Raw genomic sequence first — 27,819 nt, 5'->3', positions numbered from 1 at the left:
TGAGCAAGGTTGCCTTTTGTCCACTCCATGTCAACATTTATTATCTTTAATCTTTTTGATAATCCTCATTCTTCCTGGGGGAACTGCTATCGCATTGTGGTTTTGACTTGCATTTCTGAGAGTTAGGTTACTATAGATAACAACAATGTACTTCACATTTTAAAAACTAGAAGAAGGAATTTTGAAAGTTTTCTAGAAGGAAATAAAAAATGTTTGAGGGGATAAATATATTTAACCTGATTTAAACATTATCCAACATATACATGTATTGAAACACCATATGGTACCCCATCAACATGTACAACTTTCATGTTTTATGCATGAAAAATAGATTTATTTTTTAAAAATTATATTGTCTTAAATTTTAGGTATATAAAAAGAATAAGTGCAAGAGCTATATTTTACAACATGGTAATTATAGTTAATTATATATTGTATTCTTGAGAAATGATAAGAGACTGGGAAAGAAAGGGAAATTGTGAAATCCATCCGAGAGAATTCCTGTGTTCCAAAACATTTTTGTATTCAGAAACTTGCCTTTCATTTCATATCATGTACACATTGTTGCAAACTAGGTCTTGAGTCCTAGAATTTTCAGTGATAGCCTCTGACCACTTTTCTCATGGCCTCTTCACTTTTCCACAAGCCCATGATTATGTGCCAATTACTATTTAAAGAATTGTACAAATACTCATCTTTATCCTCACCTTCTGAAATTGCCATTATTAATATCTTAATTTTACTGATGAGAAAATTGTGTCAAAGAGCATGTTAACTAACTTAATCAAAATCATAGAGAAAGCTACAAATTTGCTATTTCAACCCGGGCAATTAAACTTTCCAAGCCAGGCTTTTAACCATTGAAGTACATGATATCTTGCACATTTCAAATGCTGGACTTGAGAATAAACCCAGGAAAATGACTCATTTGTTAATAAACACAAATAAACATATTATTTAATTTGACATGCTTTGAGACATTTTCCTTTAATTTTTAAACAACCCCTTTTTTATGAAAATAGAGAACAATAACAAAACTAAGAGTTTTGTAAGAATACATTTGTGTATTCTGTTTTTAAGGAATGTAAACTACTACTGAGGAAAGACCCATAAATAAATGAAGTTTCATAATATCTCTTCTGCCTATATTGGGGCAATCTGAAAAGTGTTTAAAGAAAGGTCAAAATAATAGTTGGCTACACATTTGGCTTTTTAAGGACACATAACATGTTGGAGTCATAAAAAAAAATACCAAGTAACGATTCATAACATCAGAAGTAACTGAAAATTCTATCAGGGCATAACATCAGGGAATTATAAAGGTATTGCGTAAACATGACATTCAGGAAAAATCTCCCTTCAAAATGCTGTATCATTAAATTAACCAAAATAGTTGAGTAAAACTGTAATTATTCTTAAGTCAATGAAAAATTTTAAAAAGCCAAAAGCATCAGAGAGTATTTCTAGAAGTTTGTAATGTTTATGATTGGGCTGAGAATAGTGTTTCTCTGAAGAAAAGTCTAAAAATAGAACTCAGTTATATTATAACCCTTTTATTGGTATATGCTAATAAAAATATATGGCCTGAAAAGTCAACATAGAATGCAAAGACCTGAGGAGTCACAGCATAATTTCATATAACATGGGCTGAAATATGTTATAATCTACATGGAAGGCGATGAGGAAATATTTGGCTAGTAAGAATGTCATTTTAAGTGTTCAGTAATTGTTTATTGATTGATCTATACTATAATTGGAAGAAAGCTTAACTATAAGCTAAAAAGCATATAATGGATCTATTATATGGACAGTAGACACACTAAAAAATGAAATAGCATGCTGTCTTTTATCATTTAAGTAGCATTATGAAGTCTTATATTACCAATTTAATTTGCTTTACTACAGAAGCTAAGTGAACATATAAAGTTAAGCCGCATTTTTTTTTTATTCTCAGTGACTGAAAATCATTAGAAGCTACATTTTTACAGAGTTATGGTTTAATGACTAAAAAAACCCACATACTTCTTGGTTATCATATACGCATTTTAGGCTGGCTTTTTCCTCTTAAGGGGAGAGAGTTTTACACAAGGGACATTGTTTTGAACTCATTGTGAGAAAAGAATTCTCAATTTAGGGTAATTTGCCTAGGAAACAACAAAAATGAAAATAACTTTAGTTGGCGCTGCATATGAAATCTTTAGGGATTTTTAAAATGTACATTTTAAGAACTTAGCACACATGAATTGAAAATATAAAAGCTGAAATTAAAAAGGCAAGTTTTTAATGAAATTTTTACTTGTATATATTTTCTTATTATCTATAAATTTGCACAGATTAGCTGGCATTCCTAATAGACTTTCTCAGACCAAATCATGACTGGTAATAGTCATTTTGACTGTTTGTGAATGCACCTAATTTGAGATGGATAGTTAACAACATATGATGATGGAGTACCTCTGAGGATTATATTCTCTTGGGTTAGTGGGGGTAGATCATCTTAGATCAAGATTTTACTACAGACACAAGAAAAATTATTTAAGCATAGTTAAGGGAAAAATAGTCATCCATCCTTTTTGTCATTAAAATTCAAACCAAATGTTTGGGATACTAAGTGCTACACTAATGTATAAATTATGTAGAATACAGTTCTCTTGCCTTTCTGCCCACTGCCCACTACCATAATTTATAATACAGTAATAGCCCTCATTGATTGGAGATATGATACACATAAATGCTCCTCATCATCTTCTTTGTGTGAACACCTTAGAGAGAACCATGTCATTAGGTAATAGGAAGCTTTCCTGTTCCGTACATTTTCAGAGTAAATGATATGAGTAAGTGGAAAACTGCACATCTCAATTTGGACTGATGTACAAGAGAGCTATTGGAACTAAAACATCAAATATGTGGCTTCTCCATCAAGAAAAAAATCAAATTGACGAATTAATGGGAATCATAAGTTCCTTCTATTTCAGGGTTTCTCAATTTAGACATTAATATTTGGAGCTGGATAATTCTTGATTGTGGAGTACTATCCAATGTTTACCATCATCCCCGGACTCACACATGAGATGCCACTAACACTTCCTCAATTGAGATGACCAAAAGTTTCTCCAAGCATTGCTAAATGACCCCTGGGAGACCAAATTGTCCCTACTAAGAATCATCACCTTTAAAAGAATGTCCTAAATCATAATAGTAATTAAATAAACTTACTCAATTTGACTTTAGTTTATGGAACAATTGTGGTGTGTGTTTTGCACATAAGTTGGGATGGATTAGTGAATTTAAAATATTTATTAGAATATTTTCACATACTGGGAATTCTGACATGAAACTTTGACATGTGCATTTATTTGATTTAGCACAGTTACTTTTGATAATTCTTTTCCTTTCAGCATAAAATATAATCTTTCAGTGAATAAGGTTAGAGTACATGCTTATAAGAAATGAGGGAATGCTAAAAATTAAAAAGGAACAAATATTTAAAAGAATAACTGTGCCAAACAAAAGGGGATATGATCAGAAGTTGGTGAAAACAATTGCTAAAAATCTCTTTTTCCAACAAACAATTGTGTCTGAGCACACTTCTCAGAAATTTAAGTAATATGTGGTAGGGTAGGTGATTTTATATCACACAGATAGATTACTCAGCTCCATAGCAGACAGGAAAATTATGCAATTTTATTGAGCAGTTAGAATCTTTGGAGTAAACAGCAGTAACAGTCTACTGAGTTAAAAGAAATAAGCTATTATGAAAGACAATTGTAATTTATTAATGTAAAAGTCCTTTAAAACTACATACCATTAAAAAAACTTTCAAATTCTATATAAATTGTTGTTTAAGATGAAAGAAAAAGAGGAGTTGAAGTGAGATAACCATGTTTTTTAGCAGACTAAAATTAAATGAAAGCTGACATCAAAGTTTTGAATTCTCAAATGAAAATCTGCATTTCAAGGAATTAAAATGCTATGGATATAAGAGATAATTGCTTTGAATTATTTATTAAAGAAATATTAATTTCAAACATGCTTTTACCTGTGCCTGAAAGTTTCCCATGATGGTTTTGGAACAACTAAAAAGAATTTTCACCTGGATATGATAGAATCTTTATTATTAAAGGACACTTTTAGGCAGTTTTATAGGCTATGGTGATATTGAAGTTTTAGAATTTGAGATTGACAAATTTCTTAAGAAATAAAAGAGAAGACAGAAACACATTTTCATGTTGTTTTATTTTTAATCTTTTTAAATTATTTTATTTTCCTATTTAAGACATTAAAACATGTATATGTGAAGATCCAAGTTAGAATTAATGAGTAATAGTATTTTTAGCATTACATACTCAAATGTTAATTATGACACACAGAACATTGTTATATTTAGTCTCACATAGTTTTTACAAGTCACCTTGCAAGACCCTCAGGAAAAAAATTATTACAGTTTTACTGATGAAACATGTTAGGCTTAGCTATATTAGGTGATCGCCTAGAGTGAGTAATTAGAGGAGTATGAGAGCAGAATCCAAGGCAGATGGGCAATGTATTTAATGTACATTTAAATTTATAGAAAAAGTTATAAAAAAAAAAGTCAGTATAAATACACTTTGGCCTCGGCACATTGTTTTACAAACAGGAGGGTTTCAGAAAGATTCAACTATTCTGTAAACCTGCCATGTTTAATCCTGTTTTCTATGCCTTCCTTCAGGCTTTTGCTTTAATATGAAATATTTTTCCCTTTCCCTGTCATCCTATCCTGTTCGTTCATACTTCCAGAAACATGTTGATTGTAAGATCTTTATGAACTTCTTTTTTTAAATCAATAGCTGAGAGATATTTTCCCACTCACTTCCTAGGGCTTTTAGAGTCATTGCTCTTGATTTGCACCTTATTGTGTTATTTGCACTCAGTTTATGTTTATTTTTCTCATCTTCCCAACTGCTATGTAATTTTTTTGAGAAATGTTACATATATTCATAGTTCTGCTTCTCAAAGATGCACAATACACACACTTTATGATTAGATTTATACTAGTCTTTAGTTGTTCATTTGGATGTTTTGATGATAAAATGCCATGTTTATCATTTATTGACATACTGCTGTGTTGGCCTTTAGACCACTCCTTTTAACCCCTCATTTTAGTGAAAGCTTTTACACACACACACACACACACATACAGAAGTATAACCCAAGCCCATTTCCTCCAGAGCATGTTTTCTATTGATTGGCTGCTACTCTTTACTCTTAATTAATAGGTTACCTTTCAATGGAAATAATATGCCTTAATCATATTTATAAACTATGTGTCTTCTTATGAAAACTTGAAGATCATGATAATAGAAACAATTTTGAATATTAGAGAAGGCAGATGGAGAAATTATTTGTTGTTAGGCAAGACTTTGCTTATGACTAAATTATGCCACATACTTATTTTAACTTTGATTCCCAGACAAGCTTTTAAAGGTTAAAATGAAAAAAATGGAATATGTGTATCAGTGTTTTATCTTGAAGTCCAACTAAAAGGAATGTTCAGTACAAGTATAGTAAGATTCGTGTGCCTGGCCTAACAATTTATCACAGCAAAGTTTTGAAGAAAATATAGCATTCTTATTCTAATGTTCAAAGCACAAGATTACAACTACTCAGGAAGAATGACCAAGTTTATTTCTAACTAGTTACATAATGATATATTATATGAGACTCAGAGTTTCATTCAGATAATAGCTTTCCATTTTCCAGAAATGATCATCACTAATAAAATCATATATTCTCATTTATTGAGCTGTTCTAGTACCTTGTATTATTTATAGAGAGAAACAAATTTTCAAAATCCTAGTTCTATATTTTTATTCTTTTTAGACATAAATGACAATACAGTGTATTTTGACATATATACATGGAGTATAACTTATTCTTATTAGGATCCCATTCTTGTAGTTGTACACGATGTGGAGTTTCACTGTGGTATATTCATATATAAACAGTATAAACAGGAAAGTTATGTCCAATTCATTCTATTCCTATTCCCCTCCATTCCCTTCATTCCCCTATTTCTAATCTTAGCTCTATTTTAATAACAAAATATCATGCACACAATATTTAAAGTATCATAAGTTCATAAAATACTTATTTTTTGAAAGCTCTATTGACTCCTCTCTTGGTTTCTAACACACATAACATTTATTAAACGCAGGTTGTTCTATTATTGGAAAAGGAAATCACAAATTTCAAACTGTGCATAAATCACTGCTTTTCCTTTTGGATGGCATAGTGATATATGTTCATGTAGGGCATGGCAGTGAAACCTGAGTTAGAACATGGAAGGTGAATGATTTTTAGCAAAGTCAAGGGGAGAGAAGAATGTTTCAGGTAGAGGCAATGACAGTGGTGAGACTTGAGGTGAGATGTGAGAAGCACCTGGGAGACTTAAAGAAACTCAATGTTGCTGGATGGAAGAGTGGCAGGCAGGAAGTGATGCCAGGTGGCAACTCTGAGGTGAGCAGGAGCAAATTATTCTGAATCTATTAGTCACTTGATATTAGAGTTTACCATGATTATGCAGCAATGCAGGACACAGGCTGGAATGAGGCAAGTTTTGCGATACAGCAATAAGAGAAGTGGCCACAGCAATGAAATATAATGAAGAAAACTTTGTTCAACATGTGACCTATGGCAATACCAAGACCCAGTGAAAAGCCAAGTTTTTTTTTTTTTTTTTGGTGGGGGCAAGAAGGTGGATTGTTGTGACATTTACTGTAATAGAACAAAAAGGAGCAGATCTTAGATTAGCAGTATTTCAGGGAGAAGGATTAGGGAAGAGAGATCTTTGTAGGAGATGCTTAGTTTGAATTACCTTTGGGAAAAGAAATTATTGATGTTTAAAGGACAATATGTACCTTTTTTTCTAATTAAAAAAAAAAAACAGAACTCTTGGAGAAATGGCTAATTCTGTCATGAAGGCAGAGAAAATTAAAGAGCACCATGTCATCATGTATATAGTAACACAGCACCCTGATTTTTTTTTTCAGTTCATCACCACTTCTGTTACTATATACATGATGACCCAGGAGCCAACTTGAAAGAACTTTCAATGGCCAATAGTTTAGAAATTAAAAAAAATAGCACTGGATCATAACTCATAACTAAAATAAACATGCATGAATACATATTGGTATAAATGAATTATGGATTAAATGAATGTATGACAAATAAAGGATACGTGTTTCTTATGGAAGAATCCCCAAAAACATATATGTAAATATTCCTTTTTCTAATAGAGAGGCCAGGAATAGGTTCATATAAAATATGCTGATTTTTGACAAATGAATAAAGATAATACCATGGAACAAAGATAGTTTTTCAACAAATGATGCTGGAACAAGTGGAAATCCACATGCCAGAAAATGAATCTAGCCATAAACCTCATACCCTTCATGGAAATTTACTCAAAACAAATAGTAGACCTAAATGTAAAATGCATAATTATAAGACTCCTAGAAGGTACCAGAGGAAAACAAGGTAGAAGTGGCATTTGTCCTGCTTAACAATACAGAAGCATTCCTTAGATCCAAAAAATCATTGTGTCACCTTTAAAATTTCAAAACAATTATTATGTGTGAAACAAATCGCATTTTGGTCCTACCAGACTTTAAGATAAATATGTACATAGAATATTACTGGTAGGAAAATGTTAATTTCAAAATACTTTGAAGCATTTTAATTAAGAATAAAATATCATGTGATGGAGACATTCCCACGGAGCTAGCAAAGAAAGATTAAATCATCATGGAAGTATTTCTTCAACTTTGACTATAAAAGTCACATAAATTTTTACCTAAAGCTTTACTTAATATTTTATCATTTACTTAAAGCCAAAAATGAACCTCAGTTTGTTTGATTTTTTTTATTCCTATAAATAATTATGGTCTTTCTTCACTGATATATTGTTCTCTATTGATACAAATTACATAAAATTATTCTTGGTTTTATAGTTTTAATCTGTCTAAACTTCAAAAATCTTCCATCAACAACTCACCCAATATTTACAAAGAATTATGGCATTACATCTCCTCTTGAATTCGTGCCATGTGACCTAAGATAGAAAAGAGAGCATACTGATACAGTCATGTTTTAAAAATAGGCAAGTGTCTACAAGTTGTGGTACAAATGCTGTGATGAACCTGCCCTGCAGTCAAGTTTTGATGGAATTTGTAATTTAATGACAGTTATTTGAATGCAGTAAATTTTCACTTTAGGTATTCTTAAGAATACAAATATCTGCATATAACTGTGTGACTATATTTGTATAAGCATAAGTAATTGGAAATAGATATTTAGACTTCAAGTTCTATATAAAAATGTGGGCAATACCTTTTTACAATGACCTCATTGCAATTAAGTTTTAGTGAGTTTCATAACCATTATATTACTTTTCTCTTACTGTTATAATAGATTAGTTCAAACCATGGCCTATATAGCAAGACATATTTTATTATCTTGTGGTTTGTATGGGTCAGGAGTCTGGGCCTAGCTTAAGGGTGTTCTCTGTCCTCATGAGGTTTTAATGAAGGTGTTGGCTAGGGTTGTCTTCTCATTTGGAGCTTGGGGGTCCTCTTCCAAGTTCATCCCTGCTAGTGGCAGAATTTAAATTCTCTTATATGCAGAATGGACGTCCACAATTCTTAGAGGCTGCCCTCAGAATAAGCAGTTCAAAAGTGTGGTTGTTGCTTCTTTAAAGCCAGGAGAAGAGCATCTTTGTTGATTTGAATCTCATCCTCCAGGGTCTGGCTGGATGCTCTTTTAAGAGGCTTACCTGATTAGGTCAGAGGCACCCAGGATAATCTTCTTTTGGATTAGAAACCTTAATTATCTCTGTGTAATCCCTTTACTTTCTGCCATATTCTCTTGATTAAAAGCAAAATAAAGTTTCTGTCTGCTCTCAAGGAGAAGACATTATTCAAGTTATGGATTCCAGGGGTGGGAATCATGATGCCCCTTTTGGAATTCTGCCTAACACAACTGAAATGCAAAATAATCTTGCTCTCTCTGCTGATCTACTCTTGTATTGTAGAGGAGGAAAATAAATAGCTGAACCCCAGTTTCTTCTAAAGTAACATACATTCTCTCAATCTGAAATACTTTTTCTCAGTTCAAGTTTTCTATTCCCATCATAGTATTCACTGTAGCTTAAAAACACTGATTTGAACTGCACAATTGATTGATTTGTAATCTTACTACTCTATAATGAGAAATAAATGCTCCAGATTCACTTTTCAAAATCTGTTATTTACAATTGTCTTCATATAGTAAGCTCAGAAATATGAGGGGAAAATATGTCCATTTGAAAGTAAAATAATTTTTACTAATATTTAGGTTAGCAAATAAATATTAACAGTTTTTTAAACATAAATTCTAGTCCTAGTTAGACATGGTTGAGAAACAAAATAATGAATGTTTTAAACTTGAGAATATCAAAATACTGTCAAAATCACTCCCTTTACAAAAACAGACATACTAAAGGTTCAATTTTAAATATACAGAGCAAAAATAAAACTGCACCCCAATAACTATCCACTGAAGCATTGAGAATCTTTTCTACTTTATCACAAATCCTTAGATGTAGAGGATTTTCTTCCATGGATTTACACTTTACCCTTTGAATGCAAAGTTTGAGAAAGTGGACTAACCACGTTTTGTTTTGTGTGCAGATAAATAATTCCTTGCAGCCATTATAATTCCACTGAGAGCCTCCAGAAATCAAGTGACAATACAAGTACAGTAGAAAACATGTAAGATGCCAAAGCCAGGAGTAAGGCTCCCTGCTATTGGGTAAAGAGTATACAGCCTGCTAGATTTCCTTTCCTTTTTTTTTTTTTTATGCCTTACTTTACATGAATGAACATGTTGCCTATCTCCAGGTTCATTTTTAGCTCAAAAAAGAGGCTGATAAAATGTATTCTGAATAAAGTTTTCTTTTTTCTTCTGTCCCCTATTTTGATTCTCAAGGTAAAAGAAAAGAAAACAAAACAACAACAAAAAAAAAAAAAAGAAAAGAAAAAGGAAAAAAAAAAGAAGAAAAATCCTTCTTTACCTGGAACATGATATTTTTCAGATTACTTTTTGGTTTGGATCTGAAATTTCCCTCAAAGGCTTCTGTGTTAAAAGTTGGATCTCCAATGCAGCAATGTTCAGAGATAGGGCTTTGGGGAAGTGATCATGAAAGTTCCAAACTTATCAATGTATTGGTCCTTGGGTGAATTCATAATTGAGTGGAATATTGGGAGGTAGCAGAAACTGTAAGTGAGGCCTAATTGGAGGAAATAGCTCATTGGAGGTGAGCCTTGGGAGGGTAGGTATATAAGCTGTATCTGTTCACTGGTTGTTGGTTCCTGACTACCATGAAGATAGGATTTTAAGGGTTAACTAAGTTAAAATGAGGTGTCTAGAGCGGAACCTAGATTGCGAATCCAATAGGTTTGGAATCCAATTAAAAAGGGGAAATCTGTACACAGAGATAGAAAGAGATACAGGCAAGCCAAGGGGAGAGGGCTGGAATAGTTCTTCCCTCATAGTCCTCAGAAGGAGCTGACCCTGATAATACCTTGATGTGAGACTTCTGGCCTTTGGAACTATTAATTAACAAGTTTCTGTTGTTTTACTCCCCTAATTTATGGTACTTATTACAGCAGCTCTAGCAAACTATGGCAAATACAAATGGTCCCCATGAGACCAATGGCTCAGCTTACCATTTTTTTTTTTGACTTTTAATATTGTGACACTGATATACATTCAATAGAATTATAGTATGGATTTGTAATGTGGACCTTTCTCTCTGCTAGCTCTATGCCATAGGATACTCTCTTAGGATGCTGGACAGAGGCAGTATTGACAGCTCTCAGTCAAGAGAGCCCATGAGCACAAACAGCAGATGCTTCACATGTGCTGCAGTGCAAAGTTTGACATTCCAGCTGTTAAGTGTATGAAAAGCATTTTTAACTTAGTATATTTTCAACTTGTAATGGGTTCATCATGACATAGCCACATCTTAAGTTGAAAAGCTTCTATACTTTAAAATTTGATTTTCTTATGTTTATTAGTACTATCTTGTGGTTTTTAGCAGTCACCAGTAACTTCTAGAAACCCAAGGCTACAAAAGATGAGGACTGTATTGTCTAACCAGACAGATGTCTTCCTATGGCTTTTATTCATCACATCCTAGGTCTCATCAGCCTTCATGAGTTTTGCTCCAGGAGAAATAACCGATATGCTAGTTGTTAAGAGCTCAGATTTGGAGCCAGACTTCCTGGATTCAAATTCTGATTCCATTATTTACTACTAGCTGCATGCTTTTGTTCAATTTATTTGTATGTATGACTGGCTATATAATTTGTGAGACCTACTGCAAAACATTAATGTGGGATAACTAGTAAAAAGGCAGAGAAAATGATGTTAAAGTTACAAAAAATATGAAACATAGTATTAAATAATATTTTATGACTTAAAAATGTGATAGAGGTCATAGTGCTAAATGATTAACAGAAACTTGAAAACTGCAAAAATAAATATTCTTGGTGTCATAATTTTAGGTAATACAACAAATAATACTTTATTAATGTGGTATCTTCATTGATTAGAATATTGTGACTTACTTTTCTCCAAGTTTATTTATTAAGTTATCAAATTCCACACATATACCAACTTCATTTTCTTATAATATATTGTAAACTAACATCAGGCACTCTTGGTGCATGCAAGTAATTTTTGGTAATTTGTAATTCTGAGAAGAATCTTTCTGTGATGTAACTACTAGAACATTCAAAATACTTTAAACTCTTAATGCAAATCTAGTTCATGTAATTCTGAATTTAATTTGAAATTTAAATTTATACAATGATATTTTAATACTTACTCTGATGTTTCCTGTAACTTGTGGAGTCAATTTAAGAAATAAAAGTGGATTCATGACTTGTATTTAATTCAAAAAACCTGCTGATGTATTTTATCTTCACATCTTCAATCATAAATGAAAAAATAATTTTAAAATTGTTTTTCTTATTACTTATTGATTAATATTGAAGTTTCACATGAAAGTGATGTTCTTCTCTGTCCAGTCAATTTGATTCTCATTGAGTCTCATTAAGTTTCTGAATCTGGCCTTGAACTTGCAATCTCCTGCCTTAGCATTGCAGATAGCTAGGATTACAGTTGTGTGCATACTACATGCAGCTAATTTTTATTTATAAGGCTGTAGATATTTGCTTCCCAATATTTTAGCATTTTTAAAACTAATTATTTCAAACTCTTTGAAGATTTTCATTGGTTCCTAATATGATGTAATGCAATCTTCCCTTTCATTTTTTAACAATTTGCTGACATGGTATACAGCATGGCCACTGACAGTTCTTGCCCACCCATTAATAGGAACAGTTGATAATTGCATATGTGCCACAGGGATGGGTTCTGGGAATGGAAGGTCCTCTCCCCATTGGGCAGCACTAAACATCAGAGTAAGTATTAAAATATCATTGTGTAAATTTAAATTTAAATGTATGTGGAGTCCTTCCTTCCCTTGTGGCTGGAGCCACTGCTGCTGCCTCTACTGCTTTTCATCATAGCTGCCAATCTTGACCTGGGTCTCATATGGTCCTTACGAATTCCCAGGGTGCCCCCAGACTGCCCTGAGGTCTTTATCTGTGTGCTGGGCCTTCAGGTCATTACTGAATGCCCCTGCTACTTGTCAGTCAGTAATCCTGAGCCTCCACTTGCACATGCTCCCCCAGGGCTATTTTAGGGCTAATTCTTCTTCTTTTTTTCTTCCTGGTACTGGGGATTGAATCAGTACATCCCAGCTCTTTTTTCTTTTTAATTTTCAGAAAGGTTCTCACTAAGTTGTTGAGGATTACCTCCAACTTGTGATCCTCCTGCTTCAGCCTTGTAGTCACTGGGATTTACCAGCATGTACCACTGCTCAATCTTATGCTCCATTTCTCATAGAGTTTACTTGAAGTTCAAAAATAAAATTATTACAAACCTCAAGGTGATGACGGCAGAGTTTTAATTCAAGTACAAGGCCCTTCTGTGAGCAAGGCCCTATTCTGTAGTATAGAGGTCACACTGATAAAGCCTGCCCTGTGTTTCCTTGCTAAACTATAAGACTGGCATAATAAAACCTACTTTAGAAGCTTGGTAATGATCTTAAATGTGATTATGTATATAAAGTATATATAGAATTTCTAGCTCATAGAAAACACTCAATAGATATGAGTTCCTGTATTATTATAAGGACATGAAAACTTGGTCATTGTCTCAGAAGTGTTTTTAGTCTAGTTAGAGAGACAGACATGAACAACTTGTTACAACAAAATAATAATTGAATACCACTAGGCACTGAAAATATAAAAATGCCCCAGTCTACAAGACTAAAGAGGTGAAACTGACATATACAAAATTATAGTTCAATAGGATTAGTGTGCATTTCATTTCGACTCAAGGTGTAGAAAATCTCAAGTGAGCTGTTATTCCTACTTTATAAATGATAGATAGGATAGAAAATAAAGGAAAGGAAAAAGAAAAAACATAATTTTCCAAACACAGCATTTTTTTTTCTAGTGAGAAAGCTGTGAGGCATCTAAGGGACCTGAATTACAAAGGGCAAGGCAAAAAAGCCTCTGCAAAAGAACATATGAACTATTTGGTCTTCAGCAGAGTGTGAGAAGCAGCAGCAGCAGACATATACATATAGGAAAGCATCTGCAATTTTAATAATTTTTGAAGAGTGAATGATGGTTATCACGAAAATTTAGAGCTCCTAGAAAGAAGGATAGGTGGAAATCCTAGACCATTCTCTTCTACAAGTAGAATTTTCCCTCAGCTGTGACAGAAGCAAAAGTGCTGGTAGCCAGGATTCTGCCTTTCTGAAGGGATACAAAATGAATCTATGGGTAACAGGCAGGAAACTTAATTGTGCGCAATACCCGCGCATCCTTACAGCAGAGCTCTGATTGGAGGGGTGGGGGATTGCAGGGAGGATGAAGAAATGCTGAGAAAACCCCACCCCTAAAGCTGAAACACACAGGTTTACCTAAAAGGGAGGTTGTAATAGGACAACTGAGAAACCTCTCTATCCCCACCTTAAGGTTTGCATCAATATTAAGTAACAACAGTTGATTGTTGGGGTAGCGGCAGGAATAAGACAGAGATCCTTTCTAGGTCACCCCTACGCAGGGCTACTTTAAGCAAGAATACTGAGACAAGCATTCAAGACAAAATACAAGGTAGCAACAAGGACCCGGAATCACCTATCTCCTTTGATATTTTGAACAAGCAGAAAACTGCCACTAGGTGGCACCAACTCTCAACTAGATCCTGATCAGGTCTGGATTGCACAGCTGAACTCCTGTACCACCCACCTTGTACCACCCACCTTGCTGGGAGGTGCAGCCTAGTCCTAGTCATTTCAATATGGCACCCCATACATTTAATGTTGATTTTTTTCTATCCTCACTTGCCATTGTAATATTGTCTTTTTTGGTATTTGAATTTATGGAAACCATGTATTCCTAAAGCAGTATCACTGGAAAAATATTTCATATAAGCAACTGCTTCAGAGAAAGTGATTGTCACATACAAAAGTATAACAGGTGAGGGGATGTTTAAGATTAAACAAATATCTTGGTTTCATTCCAAGAATAAATTTCTTTTAAGTGTAGTGACAAAGAGGAAGGAAGAGCACAGAGCAGGTCTCCAGGTAGTTTCTCATGATCCTCAGGAATCCCAGCTGGCCATGGGTCTGTTGATGACCACATGGTTTTAAGGTTTTTTTTAAAAAAAAAACATATTATGGCCTAAGAGTCTGGCTTCTCACAGTGGTACTGATAATTTAGTTCAATCTTCTCATTGAGATTGATTAAGAAGGTGTGTGTGTGTGTGTGTGTGTGTGTGTGAGAGAGAGAGAGAGGGGGGGGGAGGATGCTAACAAGTCAATTATGGGGTCAAATTTCAAAAGGAAAAAAAGGAAGAAAATGTAGAAAGACATGTACCTGGGTTTAGTACCTGGGGTTAGCTCCAGATTTCCTTTAGGGATATTTGCCAGTTCTGGAAGAAGTGATGGAAAGGTCAAGAAATTGGTGAGAGGTTTTGAAAATTTCATAAAAATAAAAACTGGGTTAAAGTCTCATCAGCTAGCGTTGGGAAATCCCCTAGGCTTTGAATGTGACCCTGGAGGTCTACCCCTCTGAATAAAGGTGAAACACATTTGCAACGTTCTTAATTTCAATCACTAATAGTATTAAGGTCATCCTAGTTTGCTGATAACTTAAGTCACTTTTAGGAGCAAAAGTAAACACACTCTAGAGGAAATCCAAATCCCCCTAATATCAAATTCTCTTTATATTTGTCTTGAACCTAGCAAACAGTAAAGAGCAACTCAACAAATGAAGAAACAAATAATATAGCAGAAAAGCAAGAGAACCAAAGAATTAACAAAAATAAAAACAACACACACCTGCCATAATGGTTTTAGAGAAAGCAGTGCATATGTTGAAAGCTGAATTCATCATGCCTGTTTCTCCAGGGCCCTTATCTCTGTTGATGGAAACCCATGGTCCCCATGCTCAGCCTAAGGCATCACTGTCATCATTGTCTCCTTTCTTCTTTGTACATATGATTAGTTAGGAAATATTTACCCTTCATTTCAAAATACAGGTAACTGGAGAAGATGAAAATTTCCCATTACACCCTCTGCCCTATCTTAGTGAGGTGCTTGTATTCTCAAAGTAACAACATGATCTTATTAAAAGCATAAATCAAACCAGATTGTTCTCTCTTCAAAATGTCAGGCAATAGCCTCCTTTGTACTCAGATTTAAAAATTAATATTTTAAAATGGATACTCTACCACTTCTTAAATTAATTTTATGGCCTTATAGCCAGTTTTATATCTGTACTATAAATATATATACTCACCCCAAATTTTGCTATAATTTGTGACTTAGGATGTCAACTATAACTCTGAATTTTCCTGTGATATACATGTTTACACTAAGCTAAGAAGTGTTCTATTGTTACTACAAAAACTTCAATAAAAGCTATTTATAGGAAGCTTATATCAGTGCTTTTTAAACAATCTAATAATTTTGGTAGCAGAATTAGGTTTCAGTTATCCTAAGTAAAATGTTGATTGTTGGGCAGCTCAACTGCTGTTGCAAACAGGTGATGCTTTAAACCATATCTCAATGTGATAAAAATTGATTTTTACTGAAGTTTTGTTTTATCATCTTTACTTTCATATAGTATTTTCTGATTATAGCACCCTTTAGTTGAGCAACAAATGGCTTTCAGTCTATTTTAATCTACTGATAGTGTAAAGATTAAAAAATACTTGGATATATATATAATATGGTTAGCCATATTAGTATTTTTGCTTTTTTCAAAATGTTTGTTTTGGGATTAATCTCTGCACTGTCACTAATCTATTTCAATCTAATGATAGTTTAAAAATAAACAAAATTGAATATAAATAAGGTTGGATTAAAAGACACATAGTAATAGCCTTTTGTCCATACAGCTAAGTTTAGAGCTGGATTTAAATTCAGGACAGTCAAATTTTGAAAGTTGAGCTTTTCCTGAAACATAGTTTTCCCTGGCTTTTTTCATATCTATTTTTGTCTTTTGCTTTTCTTCCTCAAAACCAATTATAACTAGTTTTTAGCTATAATAATATATTTTTTTGATTCAAGCAAGTTAGATTATGTAATTGAACTAAAATAAAAATAATGAAAAAGAAGAAAAGAATATATACTCATTTTATATAACATTTTTTTATTAGCAAAATGGCCAATACATTAATAAATCTAACAACGTTGGGTATTGTCACCATGACCTGAGCCCTCCTAGTGCACATCCTGAATCGGGATCTTAGACGTCACCCAGAGTGGAACTTGTGACACATTCATGGAAAGATGGAAACCACATTTTGATATTCAGTTCTGGGGAGGAAACTGTGTTGCCAAAAACAATTTGCTTGGCAATATTTCATTTCAGTTATCTGCAGCATGATAGCTAAAATGTGTTTTCTTCTCCTTTGTTCTGATATGCTAGGAAGCACAAATCAGTCTACATAGCCACCTGAGCACAGCTGCTGAATGATTCCTTAGAAAGTGGATTATTTCTATATAATAGGGAGAGAAAGCACATTTCCTGCCCCTGTCAAAATTCTGTCTACTTTAGGATAGAAAAAACTCCCCACCTGGGTTTTCCAACTTAGATGCTTTAAATTTTTAAAGAAGAACCAAATTATATCTTTAACTATTATGCATTTAAGACAAAATATTTTAAAATTATATTGATAGTAATATTTGTTTTCACACCATAAACACAAAATACATTGTATCCTCTATCTATGTACTTCTTTTTAATAGCTACATTTCTGATAACATGCCTACAAAACTAAATTAATTCTACTGCTTATAGTATTAAAAATTTGATAGCTTCTTAAAATATTTTTAAGAAAAAAATAAAACCTAAGACCATTAGAAAAAACAGATTAGCTAAAATTATATAGAATTTTCTTTTGCAAAATAGAGAAATATAATATAGAACATTTATACTCATACAATAAGGTTTAGCAAAATTCTAATTTCCATGCACATAAAAGGCCTTTGATACATAATGTCGGGAGATGGTGCCAATTTCTTTAGGCTGGATTCAAAATTCTAAAATTTGGAAATACGTTTTCAATAATATCTTGCATTTGAAATATTTTTCTTTAAAAATCAACAGAATCATGTAGTACTATATGTATATAATCATCTCTTATTTAGTTCATCCAATTCATATTGATTAAATACTGAATTTGTACTGGAAAAACTTGTTCAATGCTGATGATATAGCAGTAAACAAAAAGAAACTTTCTGCTTTCAGGTAACATGAGTCAAGGGGGTATAATGAAATGGAAGGTATCAACTACTCTGGAAATATATTGACTTTTCTTGGAACATTGAACTTTTTTCCCCTCAAAGTAATTAAACATAATCGTTATTTCTTTCCCCCTCTTTCAACTAACATTACATTGATCTTTTTAAATTATTTGAAAGCTAACGCAAGAACATTCTTTGAGATAGTGCCTTGTTTTGCTTATATAGACAAAACATGTAAGTATTCAGTTGAGAAGTCATGGAGTTCTTATCCTCCTCTGCATTTCTTGGTGACAGTCTGTTTTAAATAAGTCAGCTTCAGAATACATATACAATCCCAAAACCTGTAGGCAGATCTTGCAGTCAGGTATGTGTACAGGAGTTCTTGTTCATATACTAACCTGTGTTATTCATATAAATCCCCAAAGATAATACCACATTAAAGATCTAGCATTATCAAGCCCTCTTCATTTTTCAACATATGCAGTGTACACAATGCTGTGAAAGGCTTGCTTGACAAGAATGGCAAAATCACATCCTTACCCTCTGAGTCATTTTCATACTTATTTTGATTAGTATTTTCCTGAAGGCAAAGCTCATGCCTTATTCATTACTGAAAATAAGAGAAACCAATAGGAGGAATTACAATAGTGGTTAAGCAATTCGTATGTGTTGAATTATTTGTTCTTGGCTATATAACTAAATTCTTGGGAGATGAAGACAGGATTGTGCCTTCAGGTAAACTCAGGGAAATTCCTTAATTAATGTACCAGAATGAAGAGTTGCCAGTTCCACAAACAGGAAAAACTCTCTGCTCACCCTTGGGATTCAGCATAGTATTCATACTCCAGAGATTGTTCCTGACCCACCCCCCCCCATCTCACTGGCCATGCCACTCACAGTCGACCTGCCTTTAGACTTAGCTCTTCATTATTCCACATACCCTTTTATACATTTAACATGTGGTTTATAAATGTGAGTGGAGTTTATTACATTTAGCATGTGGCTTATAAATGTGAGCAGACAATAAACTCTTTGAGGGCAAGAATGTTTTATTCTTCCTGGTGGAGTCATTACCTAGAATTCAGTCGTTTGAGTTAATGTATCTCTACACTTTGGGGTGTTGCTTTAATGAGTTGAATGAGTGGCTGGGTGAAGATGCCTGTCCCTTTTGACTGGGCAATCTTTCCTTTAGGTGACCCAACTGACTCTCTAGGAAAGTTTTTTTTTATACCACATCGGAGATGGTTTTGTTTTCTACCCTGATTATTTAACAGATAAGATGAACCTGAAACACAAAAGTGAAGGTTGTTGATGTAGAAGATTACTCATCAGAGATAAATTTAAAATCCTAAATGAGTTGAAAGAATAAGATAGGTAACACAAAACTTTGTGTTTTGTGTCAAAAAGACCCAACTTGGGATATAAGTTCTCTTATTTGCTGGATGTTCTTAGGTAATTTACATAATATTTTAGGACCTTAACTTAGATTAATGTCTACTTTATTATAGTACTGTGGATTTATATACATGAGAGAGGTTAGTCTAATTCCTAGTATATATCGAATAATCTTAGATATTGTATAACTTATGATCATCAAGTTTAAACAATAGTAAAAAGGAGACTAAAAGGAATGTCGTAATACCAAGGAAACAAAGACCACTAACAGTTCATAAAGACCATTAGGAATATATATTAAAAACAATAAAACAATAACTCATGGAGATGTCATAGATAAATAGGAGTGGAAGGTAATTTCATAGTGGAGTAATAGATTTACAAAATGACTGTGGCAGTTTTGACTTAATCTCAGTTTTTCCCAGGATAAATGCATTTTGTGCTTCTTGTCTTGACTTTATGAATATCTCTCTGTTTAATTCTCAAAATTGTCAGGCTTTGAAAAATGAATATCATGGTTTCCATTTATGGTTCATATGCTAATATGGAAACATTTTTAGGAGGAATTTTTGTGAATAGCTAAAAAAATGACATAATAAAAATCTGCATGTGCTTATATAGGAAGTTTCATGTTCAATAGACAAAGACCCCAGATGATCAATATTTCAAATTTTATTCCCTTCAAATAATCAAACCCATCTTGAAAGCAAATATCTTTGGAGCAATTCACCTTTATATTACATTCTCTGTCACACATCTGAGAAAATGTGACTTTGATGGCTATAGAATGCACAAATAACTTCTTTTTTAAAAATATAGTTGTTGTGTAGATGAACACAATACATTTATTTTATTTGTTTATTTTTTATGTGGTGCTGCGGATCAAACCCAGTGTTTCACACTTGCTAGACAAGCACTCTACCACTGAGCCACAACTACAGTCCAAATAACGTACTTCTTAGGGTGGCATTTTTACTTCTTTTTCTCTTGTTAGCTTCTGATAATTTACTTCCACATGCATTCATTTAGAAAAAAGGCCTTTTTAAAGTTTACTATTGTGACCTGCAATTCAGCAAGATGGATAGTACGGTATGTCCATTTTATTTCTTCCTCCCCTTTCTATAATGAATAATAATCCTTTTCAACAATTATTTGATAAAGAAAAAGAATTCCAAAAGGGACTTCTTTTTATCATTTATCAATCCTGGTCATTAGTAACAGCAATGGTACTTCCAATCATTTCTACTAGTCTTTTCTCTGCCATCATCTTTAAAAAATAGCATAGACAAAAATAATACAAAAAGTTGAATACTTATTCATAAATACAAAATCTTTGTTATCTTAACAAAGTCAGATTAAGAAATGAACATACAAATTACCTAATTTTTATTTTGTATTGCTTCACAGTATTATGTAGCCCTTGTCTCCCTATAAATACTAAAATGATAAAAAAACAAGTTATGTACAAAAATAGTATTTAAAGCTATTATTGCTGGAAATAGAGATGAATATTAAGATCACATTGTAGGAAATGTGATAATTTTTAGATACTCCTCAAATTATCATAAATTTGTGATTGAAAGAGCCAAAGAGAAATTGCTTGGTGAGCCATAGACACAAATTAATATAATTCTAAGAAAATTTAAAAGATTCAATAATATTCCAAAAGAATTTTAAATCAGTGATGATAGCTTCTTGGAGAGTAGAATTAAATATGAAATGCTAATGTTGTAACTCTCAGATCTGTAAGTACAATTAAGTTGAACATTGATAGTTTTCTTTTTCCTTTGTAGCAACTATTTGGTTTTATAGAACATAAAACTCAGTCAACTTACAAGTAATGAGTAACCATTCATATATTAAGACTGATCTTAATAATCTCTACAGACTATTGGAAACTACAGTATCCCAGTCGAAAAACAGTTTAAATTTGCCCAGATGTTTCAAAATTCAATTTGTAAAAAATATTTTTAGAGTTCAATCAGGTATATAGAAAGAGAAGTGATTTTTTTAAAAAATTATTTTGAAACTATCAGTTCTCTGGCTATCAGGCTTAGTTTTAAGTTTTGGATCTTTATTTTTTCTCATATCACAGGTTAGATTTGTATTGATTGACCATTTTTGAAGTGAAACTGCCAGTTTTTTGGTCTCATTCTATACGGCTGTCTGCTATATAAATATTCTGGGTTGACAGACTCTCTAGAGAGGCCTAGAATATCCAAAGTTCCAAACCACCAAAGGGCTGAAATCAATAGTCTTTCATGCATCTCTACTTTCTTTAGAAGAGCATGTGTCTGAACAGACAGTGGGATAAAGAAAGGTGGTTGTGAGGCACAAATATGAGAAAGTAAGGAAATCTTTCTTTCCTCCATTTGATCCAAATAAATGCAACTCCAGAAAACCCAGATGTAAAATATGGCTACAGTATTCCAGTGTATCTACTCATTTAAATAATTTGATGATAATGTAAGTACTTTATATTACTCAAAATATATAATATTTAAATTGCACATTATCAGCATAGCCTTGTACTTCTGTGTGTATGCATGTGAAATTTTCACCTTCTAACAAGAGTATCCTAATGTGGGATGTTTATTTGAGATTCACACAAAACCAGGTAGTCTGGGATCTTGCACAGACTTGAACATATACATGGAAAAGGATAGAGCTGATGATGAAAGATGTTTACCAGTATGCAAGGCAGAGGTAGTTCTCTGTGATGAGGATCCATCCAGAAAGGGGAAGAAGCTGGGCAGTACTTGGAAGAAAGAACTCAGAGAGAAGGGAGGGAGGAAGGAAGGAAAGGATAAAGGAGGAGAGAGAAGGTAGCAAGAGATTGAAAAGACCATGGAGGACGAAAAGACATTGAAAAGCTGAGCTGTGTGATGTAAGTACTCCATTCTTTGCTCTTTCTTACAAAAGTCTCAGTGTTTTTAAAGTGGGTTTTCTTCAAGGGTTAAAGGAAAATACTAAGCCCTTAAACCAAAAGAAGAAAGACAAAACTGAGAAAGGAAAAATCTTATAATATTTAGGGAAACTTCTACATGCTGTTATCTATCTATCTATCTATCTATCTATCTATCTATCTATCTATCTATCTATCTATCATCTATCTAAGAGAAGAGAGTGGAAGACTGAGAAACCAATGCTGTATATTGAGGAACAACTTTAGAAGTTTCTTAAACAAGTACAAAACACATTTTAAAATAAAAGGGAGAATAATTTATTTCTATATTTTGTTACAATGTACTGAAAAGGTCCTGATTAGACTTGAAATAGGAATAAAGTAAAATTGTACAATGTGAAATATTTTTTTTTTAAAAATGAAGATAACAAATGGCAGAAATTTTTAAAAATTAGAATCCTGTGTCAATTAAGGGAAAAAGCAGTTTTATATATTGATAATAATCATTCTACATGCTATTTTGGCTCTGATTTTATTTTCATTTCACAGAGGTGTCTAATTACCTAGATTGTATCTAGGTAATCTAGTCCACCTCTTTTGTTTTTGGGACAACTTGCATTCCTTTTTTGTAGTGCTACCACAACTGTGATTAATTAATATTTGATGGGGTCTGTTTCTTTCAAGTGAACGTGCTTTGAAGGTAAGCCTAATGTCAAAAAAGTACTCCTACTCCTACCCCAAACACATATTTTCCAGTGTGTCTTCAACTGGTATCACCAAACATCCAGGAGCAAAACCCAAAGACCAGAGTCATCGTTGACACCTTTTCCTCTCTCACCCTTCATATGCAACCTATTAAGAGGTCGTAGTGGTTTTAACTTGTAAATAATCTTTGAATCTGAACATTCTACACACTTCATGATAACATATCATCAAACAGTCTCTCTGACTTCTAACTGGGTTGCATCCACATCTGTATCCACATCTCACATCAGTTCAATGAACTGATACACCTGCATACTGAGTTAAGTTTTTCAACATGCAGCTCTGACTATGAATCTTCCCTTCCTAAAGAGAAGTCTGTCTCCCAACTCCCTGTTCAATCGGATCTCACCCCAGGCTCTTCCTTACACTTGTACTAGAGCCACATAGATGATTTTATTCCTTTATAAATACACGCTCAATCAGGATATCTGTTACATTTGCTGAAAATTCTTTTCTCCCCCTCCTCACCGTGTCTGCTCCTTATCCTTCAGATCTCAGCTTCAATGGTACTTCCTCAAGAAGGCTTCACTGACCTTCTATCAGTCTCTTGTACTAAAGATTTCATAGCACAATGTACATCTCTTTAACAGCATTTGTCAGAGTTGAGATACGCCTTTCTTTGTATGATTATTTGATCAATGCCTATTTCCCTCATTAGAGAAGACTATAAGAGAACAGGGCCAGTATTGATTTTTGGAGCAAGTGCAGTGTCTGACATATTGTAGGCACTCAATAAATATTTGCTAAATAAATAAATGCTGAGTAAATCTTTGTCTATATGTTTGTGGAGAAAGGAGGGCTTAGGCCACAATACTTACTTAATAAAACTGGGATATTTTAATTGCCTTTTGAGTTCAGAGGTGAAGTAATGACTTGTAAGACTCCAAAAATGTCCCGATAATTATAATTATCTTATAATTAAAATAGAAAAGAGGGGCACTTAGAACAAGAGATAACAATGTCCATCTATGGCTTGAAGAGAATGACAGCTATACAGAATGATTCCTGCTACATTTTAAGGTAGAATACAACGTTTCCTTTCTATTTGCTTGTCAAAACAGGTTTATCATTGCTTTCATTAATCCTTGGCAAGAAGGCTTAGTGAGGTAACGTACCCAAATGCAACTTAAATAACGTAATAATAGCCACAAATTTTCAATTTTAGCACTTCTCTACGGGAGTATCTGTGCCTGTTTGTGCATTATGGTTGCTATGGTTAGAAAATATTTCCTGAGAATGGTCTTTTAAAGAAGCTATCAAATTCAGGTAAACAGCTTTTTAGAGCTGATAAGGCTGAGAAAGTAGATAACATGCAGACATTGTTGCCACTGGCAACAGCAGTCTCATGAGATATTGAATGTAATATTTCCAGAGAGATAATTAAAAATAACAGGAAGATCAGTGTATACAGTACAAATGAGCAATCCCATCTTTTTCAGAAAGAAAAGAAGGAACTCTCCCCAAATAAAGAAAACAAGTTCAATATTACATTCAAATATAATTAAAGTTGTTAGGTATATCAAAAGAAAGACAAACAGGAAGTTTAATGGACAAACAAAGGGAAAAAAATAGAGATAAAGGAAAAACAAAGTAAAGGAAACCAAAACTTGAGGGAGGTTAGAAGTTAAAGGAAAGAGGAAATATTCATATCAGGAGATTTCATAGCAAATTTTAAAAATAAATATGTGATCACTTTCCATCTGTACAAGAATAAAATTATCTTGTCAAGTTTCATAATTACGCCTTGATTAAATCCAGTCCTTCCCTTGTCACAAGTGCAAAATTAATGACACAATTCCGTTTCATAAGGACAAAATGGTTAAAAATCTTTTTAGAACTTCAGAAAATATGTAACTCAATATGTTAGGAATGTACAACTTTTAAAAAAGTTTTAATACTTGACTTTTTTTTCTTTTGAAGTTTATAATCTAATTCAGACACATATTTATAAATCCCCAAATCTATAAACTAAATCCCATATCTTTTCTTTAACTGTAGGCATGAGATACTAGTTATATATGCATGTTTAATCTAATTGCATTGATTGTACTTTGAATGTGTTTATAATCCCATGTTTGTTTATTTGTATTTTTGTACTTAGATATCTAATATTCAGGAATCACTTTTGAGACTTTGTAAGAAAGTTCTATGCACTGTTATGGACAGAATTGTGTCCTTTCCAAATGCACATGTTGAATTCCTAAACTCCAACATGACTATATTTTAAAGTGGAACTTTAAGGAGTAAGTAAAGTCAGCAAGTTCAAAGGGTGGAACCCAAATCAGGGAGCAGTAGTACCCATGCAAGAAGAGGTGAGGGGAGTCCAAATCTCTCTCATCTTCTCTCTCTTACACACAGGAAAGGCCATATAAAGTCACAAGATGGTGGCCACCTGCAAGCCAGACAGAGAGGCCTCTCCAAAAACTGAATTTCCTGGCAATTTGGTCTTGAAATTCTAGCTTCAAGAACTGTGAGAAAATAAATGTGTGTTGTTTAAGCCACCCATCAGTTCATAATATCTCACGTGACAGCCCTAGCTGACTAGTACTATACCATTTTATTTTATTCCATTAACAAACTCAAACTACATACCTTATATTAGATTTGTAATATTTAGCATCAGAACAAATAAGTGAAATGAAAATGTACAAATATTGCAGGTGTTAAACATCTTTTTAAAATTAAAACAATTTAATTTCAATTTTGAGGGATTTCTGGTTCTTCCTGCTACAGACATGCTTCCTATGAAATTTTTTAGTAATGTCTATGTGTAACCTATGAATATTTTCCCACATCTTGGCACTATCTTGGAAAAAATGATGAGTAACAGTATCCAGGAACAATAAAGAAATTAAATTTTATTAAGTATTTACTATAATAGGTGAAGATATTGCTTTATAAATAAAAATAATTTACATACTAGGGAAATTATTACTTTTCTATTAGCAAATAATATTAATCATGGTTCTAGTATCTACAGAACTAAAAAACCCCAACTGACTGATTAAATGTTTGTTGATGATGATTGTAACACAATTAGGATAGTAAGTCTGCTCTAATTCTAACATATCCATGTAGTCCTTGCAACAGGTGTTTAAGTAAATCAAATATGCAACAAATGAATTTGAACTGAACATAAGGTCCTAATTTAAATAAATAACCATCCAGAATAATTTCAAAATTACATTTGATCAGATTTTATAAAAAGAAAGTCTTTAGAAAATGCTAATAATTATACTTTCTAAAACAGGAGATTTGGTTACTAAGGAAGTGGCTTAAAGTTTGAAATTAATATTACCATATCTACCAAGTTTGTGTTTTTTCTTTTATCAACTAAAGAGCAGCTGTTTTAAAGTTGGACATCTACTCATGAACTTGCATGTCTGATTTCAACCATTATTTCCTCAAGAAAGCTTTCCCTGATCTATTATGCTACATATATTCTCTTTTATAGCCCCGAATAGATGTTTTAAAAATAATTCTCTGGGCTCTCATAGCCCAATTATTGTTTCAATTATTTTGTTTATTTACAATCTAAATTGTAGAATACATGTGAGCTGGTACTATGTTTGGTTGATGTGTATATTAGTGTATATCTACTTAAGTACACACCTATGTTTATGTCCTTACATCTGCAATTTTGTGTGTGTGTGTGTGTGTGGTATGCACAGAAATTTCCTTCTCACTAACATCTAAGGACTCTGACAAAATGGAAAGTTACTTGTATACAATTAAAGAACACTTTTTAATGATGATGCTCAGTGTTAGAGTGGGGTAAAAGCAAGTTTGAGAGCTCTTGAGAGACACACAGCCAGACAGATAAAACTGAGAAAGCCAGATGGATGGTGACTGTCATTAGCACATAAATGGCCAATGAAACATGCTTATGGATGACATCATACAGTAAAAAATGCTAATGCAAAAATAAAGTAACAGTGAAGAGTTAAAAATGCCACTTTAGTTAGAACATCTGGATTCAAATTCTGACTCCACCACTGACTACCTATGTAAAATTGTCAAGATTAATTTGGGGCTAATCATTGTACATTGGTCTATAGGAGTTTTTGCAAAGATTAAATGTAATAATGAATGTAAAAAAAAAAAAGGCGGAGAGTGCCTCATGAAAAGCAATCTATCAAGACTTCAACTCTTATTGAAAATTTACCCTCCAACTTCAAAAAAAAAAACAGACAAAATATATGAAATCAGCTTTGAGGATATTGGACAATGAAGGATGGGTTTTTGTGAAGATGGGGAGCAAATGAGGTGATTGTCCCAGCTTACTGCCTTGCCAGACATTCAGACTAGTTCAGAGAGAGAGACCAACAGACTTCCTGAACAAAGAAGCAAGAGGAGATTCTGAGAAGACCAAAACAATCAAGCTCACAAGGCAGAGTACCTGGGAGGAGAGAGGTACACACAGAGGATCCCAAAGATCAAGAGAGGTCTCTACCCAGTAAGCAGCAGGGCATGGATCAGCCCCTGCCAAGGAGAAAACTAGCAGAAGCTGCAGAATGAACCACTTGTAAGGATTAAAACCAATGTTGCCTGATGTGATTCAACACAGGGTTGAAAATAATACCTTCACTCATTTGCCAGACTGAGAAATCTTTTAAGTCATGAGACATTACAAAAAGTACTCATAAAGGTTGTACCTGAATAGTGGGAATAGTTAGTCCAAACTGTGGTCCCCCCTAAAATTACCTGAAAAGAAAAACGAAAGAGAATAAACTATTTCCAACGAATTTAGCTTTATCCCAGAGCAAAAAACTCACAAGTTTTTATGGGAATACAGAAATATTTAACTTCCCACAAGGTAAAATTCAGTATCTGATATCCA

General features: G+C 33.2%; 1 pseudogene; it reads right to left on the bottom strand.

Moving 5' to 3' along the window:
- Positions 1 to 12,984, bottom strand: part of LOC114079089 (developmentally-regulated GTP-binding protein 1 pseudogene) — a 64,281-nt pseudogene extending 51,297 nt beyond the window's left edge.
- Between the last annotated feature and the right edge of the window lie 14,835 nt (positions 12,985 to 27,819).

This window comes from Marmota flaviventris, chromosome 3 (genome assembly GCF_047511675.1).
Source record: "Marmota flaviventris isolate mMarFla1 chromosome 3, mMarFla1.hap1, whole genome shotgun sequence".
In the NCBI taxonomy this organism is placed as follows: domain Eukaryota; kingdom Metazoa; phylum Chordata; class Mammalia; order Rodentia; family Sciuridae; genus Marmota; species Marmota flaviventris.
The sequence above is the reverse complement of the archived record's forward strand: the minus strand, read 5'-3'. Positions and strand labels throughout refer to the sequence as shown.